General features: G+C 48.4%; 1 protein-coding gene across 1 annotated transcript in view; it reads left to right on the top strand.

Moving 5' to 3' along the window:
- Positions 1–1,040: 1,040 nt before the first annotated feature.
- GGTA1 (N-acetyllactosaminide alpha-1,3-galactosyltransferase) overlaps positions 1,041–9,549 on the top strand; it is a 34,951-nt gene continuing 26,442 nt past the window's right edge. The window contains exon 1 of the mRNA XM_008049783.2: positions 1,041–1,108. The gene's annotated coding sequence lies outside the window, so the exon portion shown is untranslated. The remainder of the gene's footprint in view (positions 1,109–9,549) is intronic.

A 9,549-nucleotide genomic window follows, 5' to 3' on the forward strand; every position in this document is an offset into this window, starting at 1 on the left:
CTGAGCTTCAGTTTCCTTTTCCGTTGAATAGTATAAGTAGTAAGATTTTTAGATGGATACTGAGATAACATACTACATGCCACGCACTTTGTGGCACTCAAAGAAATGACTATTATTATGTACATATATTCCTCCTTTTGTGGAGAACTGTTACAGGTAGTTCTTATGAATTTATCAAACCTCCAGAGAGAACCCACCAACCAAACTCCTTTATTTTCCAAAGCCCACCCCTGGAAATATCCATAATGATAAATCTTACTCTCATTTTTATACTGATTGACAGGTAGCAAAACACAAAAAGAGTATTTGACAGTTTAAAAAGAAACAAAATAATAAAAAGAAAAAAACATTTTAATAAAAGGTTGCCATAAGTAATATTTTCTTTAAGTTAACCCATTAGAAACTTAGGAATAGTTTAGTCTAGTTAAATGTGACTGAAGAATTTCTTTTTTTTTTTTTTTTTTGAGTTGGAGTCTCACTCTCTCACCCAGACTGGAGTGCAGTGGCCGCTCCCGGCCACCGCAGCCTCGACCTGCTGGGCTCCGGCGATCCTTCTGCCTCAGACTTCCGAGTAGCCAGAATTACAGGCATGCGCTACCACGCCCGGCTGATTTTATGATTTATTGTAGAGATGAGGTCTCGCTGCCCAGGCGGGTCTCGAACCCGCGGGCTCAGGCAATCCACTCACCTCAGCCTCCCAAAGGCGCGGGATTACAGGCCGAGCTACCGAGCCCAGCTCTGTGCATCTTTTTCAAGGGTGGTGGCCTTCCCTCCTCCGACACCAGGCCTGGTTTGGACGGTGGTTTCACTTGGCGAGGAGGCTGGGCCGTTTGCGAGCCCAGAGAGGAACATTTCTGCCTTGGCATGTTGCTCTGAGTCAACAGGCCTGATAAACAGCCCATTTCCCGGGGCCTGCAAGGAACAAAGCCCCTGGCTGCTGAGGGATCTGCCTACCCCCCCTCTTCCTGAAACAGCTGTTTATTCTTTTGACAGGGTTGGAACACGGCACCTTCCCTTCCTCTGAGCCTTGCCTCCTCCTGCAGAAAGGAGCTCAATAGAACTTTGTTGTTTTGCCTTTTACTCTGGGGTGAAAGAAGCAGACGATGAGGTATGTGAAACGTTGAAATGATTTGCTTCTGCCACGTCGGGGTCACTGGAGAGGCCGTGAGCAGGCTGCCGCGGGGACCCCTAACCTCACCAGTCCCCACAGTTGTTGTGGAAGGGGACAGAGTCCTCTCCCCAGCGGGACCTGGAAGCAGGAGCTGGCGGGATGCTGGCTTGGGGACTTCACTGTAAGTTCTGCCTTATTTTGCTCCCCTTGGCAGGATCTCACAGGGTTGTTGCCGGCTGTGGCCTGGAGTTTTTTCTGCAGGATTTAAGGTGATGTTGCAAGGACAGGGGGTGAATCCCAGGGCCCGGGGGCAAAGCTGTGGGTGGAGGCAGAGCCATCTCAGGATAGTGCCAATCTTCCACTTATCTTCTTTGGTTCTCTGGGAAAAACCCTCTCATGGTGGTTTCTGGGCCAGGTGGCAAGGAAAAACTGTCTGGGTCCAGGCTTTTGATTTTTTAAGGGGATTTGAGAAAAGGCACTATGAAATGTGCCTGAGAGAACAGGTCACTCGCTGTTTGTAATGGCTGGAGCGACAGTCGGCCATGTATTTAGTCTGAGACCTGCCTCTTATTTTCCGGCGTCTGTGTTTACACTGACTCTTATAATGAAAAACATCACTGGAGACCGGCTTCCAGACACTTCTTCTCCCATGGATTGTACCATGTTTCTTCCAACGGGAGTGATGCCCGCTGGTTCACCGAGGTTTTGGGACAATAGGCACGCTCCCTCCTGACCCCAGTGCTGTCCCCATGCCAAGAGCTGGGTCTGGGAGACAGAGGGTCTGCATTTAGACCTGGCACTGCTGCTCCTGGGTGTGCTCAGGGAGCTCAGGTAAGCTACTCCTCTTCCCTAAAGCTCAATTTTCTCAGCTAAAAAGCCAAGCCAAGGTCATTGACCATTGTGAGGAATCAATAAGATGCTATGAATGAGGACACCCCACACCAGGCACATGGGTTGCCTGAAAATGGCAGGAGAGTTGAGTCAGTGCTCACCAGCCAGTTTAAGGAAAAGCTGGCCCTGCCGTGATTAGCCTCGTGCATAGCCCTTCATGTTTTCTAGAGCAACAGAGTGGTTAAAAGAGAGGGCCTGACTCACTGGATCTGAATCCCAGCTCTATCACTTTATGCTGTGTGAGACTGGGCAAATTACTTAACCTTTCTGAGCCTCTGTTTTCATATCTATAAAATGGGCACAGTATAGCGTTGTAATGAGGCTGAGATACTGCTAGAAAAAAGGTTTTAGACCAGACCTGGCCTAACTCGGTCAGGATATTGAAGGACTTGATACTGATTCAGTTTAGGGGGCTCTCTTTAAGAAAAAGTATCAGCCGGGCTCGGTGGCTCAGCCTGTAATCCCGCGCCTTTGGGAGGCTGAGGTGAGTGGATTGCCTGAGCCCGCGGGTTCGAGACTCGCCTGGGCAACTTGGCGGGACCTCATCTCTACAATAAATCAAAAAATTACCTGGGCGTGGTAGCACGCGCCTGTAGTTCCAGCTACTTGGAATGCTGAGCCGGAAGGATCGCCGGAGCCCAGCAGATCGAGGCTGTGGTGGCCGGGAGCGGCCACTGCACTGCAGTCTGGGCAACAGAGTGAGACTCCAACTCAAAAAAAAAAGAAAGAAAAAGAGTATCTCTCTGCTCTGGGGATAAGCTTAAAAAGAAAGAAAGAAAAAAAAAGGCGTGCAGGGCTGGGCACTGTGGCTCACACCTATAATCCCAATACTTTGGGAGGATGAGGTGAGAGGACTGCTTGAACCCAGGAGTTTGAGACCAGCCTGGGCAACATAGTGAGGCCTCGTCTCTACAAAAAATGCAAAAATTAGCTGGACATGGTGGTGTGCACCAGTAGTCCCAGCTACTTAGGAGACTGAGGGTGGAAGGATCACCTGAGCCCAGGAGGTCGAGGCTATAGTGAGCTATGATCGTGCCACTGCACTCTAGCCTGGGCGACAGCGTGAGACCTCAACTTAAAAAAAAATAGGCAATGCAAAGTTGCAAATAATATCAGGTACGGACGTAAATATTTGGAATATGAGAAGAGAGGATACAATAAATAACAAAGACTGGCAAATACTCCAAATATGACAAAAATCCAGAAAACATAATAGTAAAATTATGAAAAATAATACAAAAATAATTAGTATTATTTAGCTATCTGATGCACCTGTCATATTTTGGCTGCATACTCTTTGATGGCCACCTTATCTGGCAACAGGCTTTTAGTACCATTTTCCAATAGAGACAAAAGAAAGATAAACTTTTCTTGCCTCTAGCATGGTTAATTAATGGTTGCTTTTTTTTTTTTTTTTTTTTTGAGTTGGAGTCTCACTCTTTCGCCCAGACTGGAGTGCAGTGGCCACTCCCGGCCACTGCAGCCTCGACCTGCTGGGCTCCGGTGATCCTTCCGCCTCAGCCTTCCAAGGAGCTGGTACTACAGGCGTGCACTACCACACCCGGCTAATTTTTTTGATTTGTTGTGGAGATGAGGTCTCGCCAAGTTGCCCAGGCGGATCTTGAACCCACGGGCTTAGGTAATCCACTCACCTTGGCCTCCCAAAGTGCTGGGATTACAGGGTGAGCCACCAAGCCTGGCAGTTGCTTTTAATTTATTTATTTTTTGTAGAGATGAGGTCTTGCTATATTGCCCAAGCTGATATTGAACTGGGCTCAAGCAATCCTCTCACCTCAGCCTCCCAAAGTGCTGGGATTACAGCCAAGAGCTATCACACCTGGCCAGGTTGTTTTTATTACCGAGTTTAGAAGAGTTTCTTTAAGCTTCACAACTTGATATTGGTGATGCCACTTCTGTAAGTCTTGTGACAGTTTCTGGCTCAGGTGGCTTCAGCCAGATCACCAGATCAGTCCTATGATCCTGGCTGTGTGCAATGGGGCAGCTGGGCTTGGGTCCTGGGTGGGGCTCAGGGACGCAGAGTAAGGAGCAGAGCAACATCTAGTTCATCTCCTTCTCCCTGGGTCGAGGGGCCAGTGCTTGAGTGCCCAGCAAGGTCCCCCTAGGACAGGTTGTTCTCAGGACCTAGGTGGGTGTGCAGTAGTGGGGTCAGCTCCTCAGCTTGGCCTACAGCCCTAGGACAGGAACCAGGGCTAGAAAGCAAGTCCCCAGACAGGGGCAACCCTTTCTACCTCTGGGGAGCATTTGATCTTTCCCACACCCGCCCCATTGTGAAATCAGGCCCGGTCTTGCAAGAGGCTTGTGCACGTGAGGACGTTACACCTAAGCGTCATCGGCTCTTGATAAGTCAGTGCATGTTCGTGGGTAAATCCTGTCATTTGATCATGTCTAGGGACCCTCGCAGGCCCCTGCGGCGGGAGGAGCTCCAGGTGGCTACGTGAACCGTCCTCTTGAAAAATAAGGCCCTGTGGTTGATTTCTCATCTGTTCTGGGTCGGTCAGGAAAGCCTTTTGGGGAGTGGGACTTGTTTCACAGGCAAGGAGACTGAGGCCAGAGAAGAGCGTGACCCCAGTGCAGAAAGCCAGTGCTGTGTTGGTGCTGGGGCTGACCTGTAGGGCTGCTTCAAGGTCACAGGGCAACTGGAGAAGTGGGAGGGTTGCTCAGGGCTGTGTGGCCAGGCCCTGTCCCGAGGGCACAGAGCTGACTTGAGCCACATGCAGTGGGGATATGGGCTTGCGCCCAACTGTTCTGGGAGGTGCTGTCGCAGAGGACCCAGATCCTCTCTGAGATGAACTCAGCTCTGCTCAGGACCAGGCTCTGAGCCATGTGTTTCTGAATCTCCCTGTTAAAACGCATCATCGCTATTATGTGCATTATATAGCTGCCATGTGTGGAGCGTTAACCTGCCATGGAACAATGCTCTTCACAGTCTACTTTTATCCTTTCAAGCACCCTATGAGGAGTCTATCTGAATCTACATTTTACATATATAGAGGCTTGGAGAGTTAAAGCAACTTTTCCAAGGTATACATCTAGGACTTGCTAATTTCAGGAGAAATTGGGCATGAGTCTAATTTTTACCTGGAATCCTGGATCTAAACACTTTTGTTTATAAAGATATTGAGGACTAAAGGCTGGAGTCTTGTCCAGGGTCATTAACACCCAGTTAGTTCCTACACCTTTCCCTGCCTCTCACCTCCTCTGTTTCTCTTTGCAACACTGTCACTACCTGACATTATATATTCTGTTGAGTCTCTTGACTCCCGCTGGAAGCTCTATGGTGGCTGTATTCACTGATGCATCTCTGGTTCCAAAATCAATCTGGTACACAGTAGCCTAGTTCCATGTTTGTGGATGAATCTGAGGCAGAGCAGAACTGGAATTTCCCTTACTCATTTGTTCACCCCAGAACACTCAGGGTGCACCTACTGGGTGTCAGAGTCTATATCAGCCTGGACCCATCGCAATAGCCCCAAAGTGATTCAGGCTCACACAGAGGAGGGGATGGGTTCTAGGGGCACACTGGAAGAATCTCTGGCAGAGGGGAGACTCTGTAGCCTGGGGAGAGGTGGAAGCCCGCAGGGAAGGTGCGGCTTCCTCTGCCACTGAGTTTACCCTGCCCGACTCCTGCCCTCCAAGATAATGACTTTTCCATGGCCTCTGAGTACACAGCTATTCGGCCAAGAGGTTCACCTTTCCCCCTGTTGTGAGATGGAGAAAACAGGGCCCACTAGAATTCCTTTCAGAGTGAAATTCTGTTTGGAAGGAAGACCTTGACTTTGCCCAGTTGGAACTGTGAGAGTCTCTGAGGGTATGTGTGTTGTTCTGTGTGTGAAGGGTTGGAGGTAGGTAGGAGGAATTAATTTATGGGCCATATGGAAAAGTCTGTCTGACACTCCAAGGAAATAGAAGCAGAAAGGGAGGAGGGTGAGGGCGGAGGTGGAGCGGGGAAGGTGGAGAAATGACAGGCTTTACAACGTGACCCTGCATTGCGAAATGCATGTACATTTTTAGCACAATCTGCACATGTTCCAGGAGGCGGGGGTGCAGATGGTTTCATGTGGAAAGTGGTACTGGGGTTGAGTTCTGGTTTACTGAGTTTTGGGAGTGGCCTGGGACTGTAGGATGAGTTCCAAGAGAAATTACAAGAGCGTTAAGGAAGAGGGTCTGAGAGATGATAAGAGGGCCCCGGACCACCTCAGACTGTGGACCTGGGGCAGGTTGTGTTCTCCCAGTCCTGAGGGGTGGGGCCCAGAGGACGTCAGAGTTCCACTCTCCCACCTGAGATGGGGTGTGAATACTCAGCAGGTCCTAATTCTGGGCTGTACCCCTTGGAAGAGGAATTTAGAAACAAGCCCATGTTTCTTACCAGTGTCTGAGACTGTCAACCACCAACCTTCAGGATTAGAAAGTCTTGAAAATTCTGAGAGACAAACACATCAAAGAAGGACTTTTAGACCACATTGGCTGCCAGATACTTCATTCTTTGTCCAGAGAGAAAAATGAAAATGTTTTAAAAGACCCGATGGTCACCCTGCCAACCCTTCTTCCCTGGAGACTTGGATTCCATATTCCAGGAAGCATGTTGCCGCCCATTTCTAGCGCTTTGCTAAAGGATGAAACATTGGGTTGCTCGGACAGCTTCCAATTATCTCAAGCAAGAGTGCCGATGAGCGAGCCATAACAAAAATGCAAGCAGATTCATGCCATCTATGAAGCCCAGAGAGAAATAGGCTCCAAATTTGCCTCTGATGCTTATTTTTGAAATTAAAAAATAAATCAATAAACACCCGCATATTTGGGGAGGTTAGGACATGTGCCTGATTTGGGATCTCCCTGATGTAAGCATCTGTTTTCTACTGTGAGAGTTTTCACGTACCTCCACTAAATGTTCCTTGCTGTTGGGAGACAGTGAGCGTTTGATCCTTGGCAGGCAGGGTTGGCAAAACTTGGACCTCACGGCCAGCCATGCTGTTTCCTCCTCAGCACGCACAGGGGGTTGTAGCAGCGCTTGGGGCTTGATCAAAGAAAGCAAAGTCACATCCCACTTCCGAGAAGCTCTTAATCAGCTCTGTGCGACACAGAACAGATGGGTAAACCTTTGGAGTCTCTCATTTGCATTTATTTGCACTTCATTGTATAACATGTTCTTATTTCAAATCCTACCTTCCCTTCCTTCAAATCTGTTTTGAGCGCTTGCTAAGCGCCAGCCACTGTGCTGTCTCATTGGATCCTCCCAACAGCCGTTTTATGGATGTCAGTACTAAGAACTAGTGTGGTTTTTTTTTTTGAGCATTTATACCATGCCAGGCACAGTGCTAAGTATTTCATAGACATGATCTCTTATAATCATCACTATTTTTATCCCCATTTTAAATATGAGGAAATCAATTCAATGCAATCCCCTACAAGTCCACAATCCCTTTTCTGAAACTCTGGGGCCAGATATGTGGGAACTCAGAATTTTTTGGATGTGGATTACATATCATATTTTGTGTAACATTCCTAATGCAGCAGCACCGCATAATAAAATACATCAATATTTGTGCCAAGAAATGTTTAAACAGTCTCACCCAGTGGGTTAAAGATAATGAATGGCCTCATGTCAGTCAGGGCCTGGATGCCAATTGAATTACAGAAAGCTTTCAGAGCATGCTGAAGGCCACTGCTCTGGGTTACCCAGCTTCAGGTGTCAGAGTTGGGACTTGAATTCCCACCTCAAGCCAAGGCCCATCCACACTTCTCTGGGAGCAAAGGCATCCGCACAGAGAGGCAGCCACAGTCCCAACTTTTAAACCCAAATCCAGGAGTTCCCAGTGCTCAGTGCTGGTACTATGGGCACAGGCTTCTAGGGGCTTTTCCGCAGTGCGGCTGAGTGACCCGCAACTGCCTACATTTTTGAACTTTGCTATGGATGGCCCCAGGGCTGTAGATGCCCCCTCACAATGTACTTGGAGGGAAGAGGCTGAGACTGAGCATCACCTGTGACCCCACAGGCCTGTCTTCTTGGGGTCTCAGCAATCCTCTTGCCTCGCCCTCCCAGTGTGCTGGGATTATAGGCATGAACCACTGTGCTCAGCCCATGGAGTTCACTTTCTAAGCAAGAAGGAATAGAGTGTCATGGCTGAAAATCCCATTCTTTCTCTTCATATAACTGGTTTTAATAATAAAAGGGATGGAGCACATGAGATCGGAGACAGGAATCATCTTAGAAATCTCTTTGAAAAGAATTGGAAAATTACCTCTCCCCAGAAGGGACCAATTTCAGGGTCGTTCTCATTTCATTTCATTCATCCACCAGACACTGATGGATGACCTCCTCTGCTCTGTCTGAGGCTCTGCGCATTCAGGGTTGAATAAAACATCGATCCTGTCCTCAGGAGGCTCACAGACTAACTGGTACAGGAGACAGAGCCTCAAGTGATGCTACTACACATGTGAGCCTCCTCCAAAAGTGTGAATAGAGTGATGGGGAGCCTGAGGACAAAAGGGGACTCCACTGGTGGTTGGGTGGGCAAGGATGTGGCTTTACAGAGCAATGACATTGCTGCATGGCGGGCCACTGTCTCCTCTTAGCTTCCCGATGTCCTCCTTGCCTTCTGGGCCTCTCCCCATCTCCTCCTCAGTCCTATCTCCAGCTGTTGATGCTTTCATCTCCAGCTGTTGATGCTTTTTGGCCCAGGGACACCTTCTTTCCTTTTTTTTTCTCTCTATATTCTCCTCCCTAGGTAACTTCATTTATTTCCTTCACATTAACCACCTTCCATATGAGGACAACTCCTCCAATAGTGTATCCATCCCACATCTCTCGGTTGAACTCCAGTCTCAAATATTCACTTGCATACTTTTTTGTTTCTTTTGAGTCTGGGTCTTACTCCAACTGCTGTGCAGGCTAAAGTACAGTGGCACAATGATGCCTCACTGCAGCCTCAGGTGATCTTTCCACCTCGTCCTCCCAAATAACTGGAACTACAGGCATGTGCCACTACACCCAGATAATTTTTTGATTTTTCTGTGGAGATGAGGTCTCACTATATTGTGCAGGCTGGTCTCAAACTCCTGGGCTCAAGTAATCCTCTTGCCTTGCCTTCCCAAAGTGCTGGGATTATAGGCGTGAGCCACTTCGCCCAGCCAAAGATTTTTGGTGTTTTTTTTTTGAGTTGGAGTCTCACTTTGTTGCCCAGGCTGGAATACAGCGGCAAGACCACAATCTCAACCTCCATGGTTCAGAGGATCCTTCCACCTCAGCCTCCTAAGTAGCTGGGACTACAGGTGCATGCCACCACACCTGCCTAATCTTTTAAATTTTTTTTTTGTAAAGACAAGGTCTCCATGTTTTGCCCAGGCTGATCTTGAACTCCTGGGCTCAAGCAATCCTCCCATCTTGGCCTCCCTAAATTCTGGGATTATAGGCATGGACCACCATGCCTGGCTAACAAGAAAGTTTTTTTAAGATATCAAAACTCATGACAGCCAGGCTCGGTGGCTCAGCCTGTAATCCCGTGCTTTGGGAGGCCGAGGTGAGTGAA

Source organism: Carlito syrichta, unplaced genomic scaffold (assembly GCF_000164805.1).
Source record: "Carlito syrichta isolate Samal-C Ts95f unplaced genomic scaffold, Tarsius_syrichta-2.0.1 Scaffold136857, whole genome shotgun sequence".
Taxonomy (NCBI): domain Eukaryota; kingdom Metazoa; phylum Chordata; class Mammalia; order Primates; family Tarsiidae; genus Carlito; species Carlito syrichta.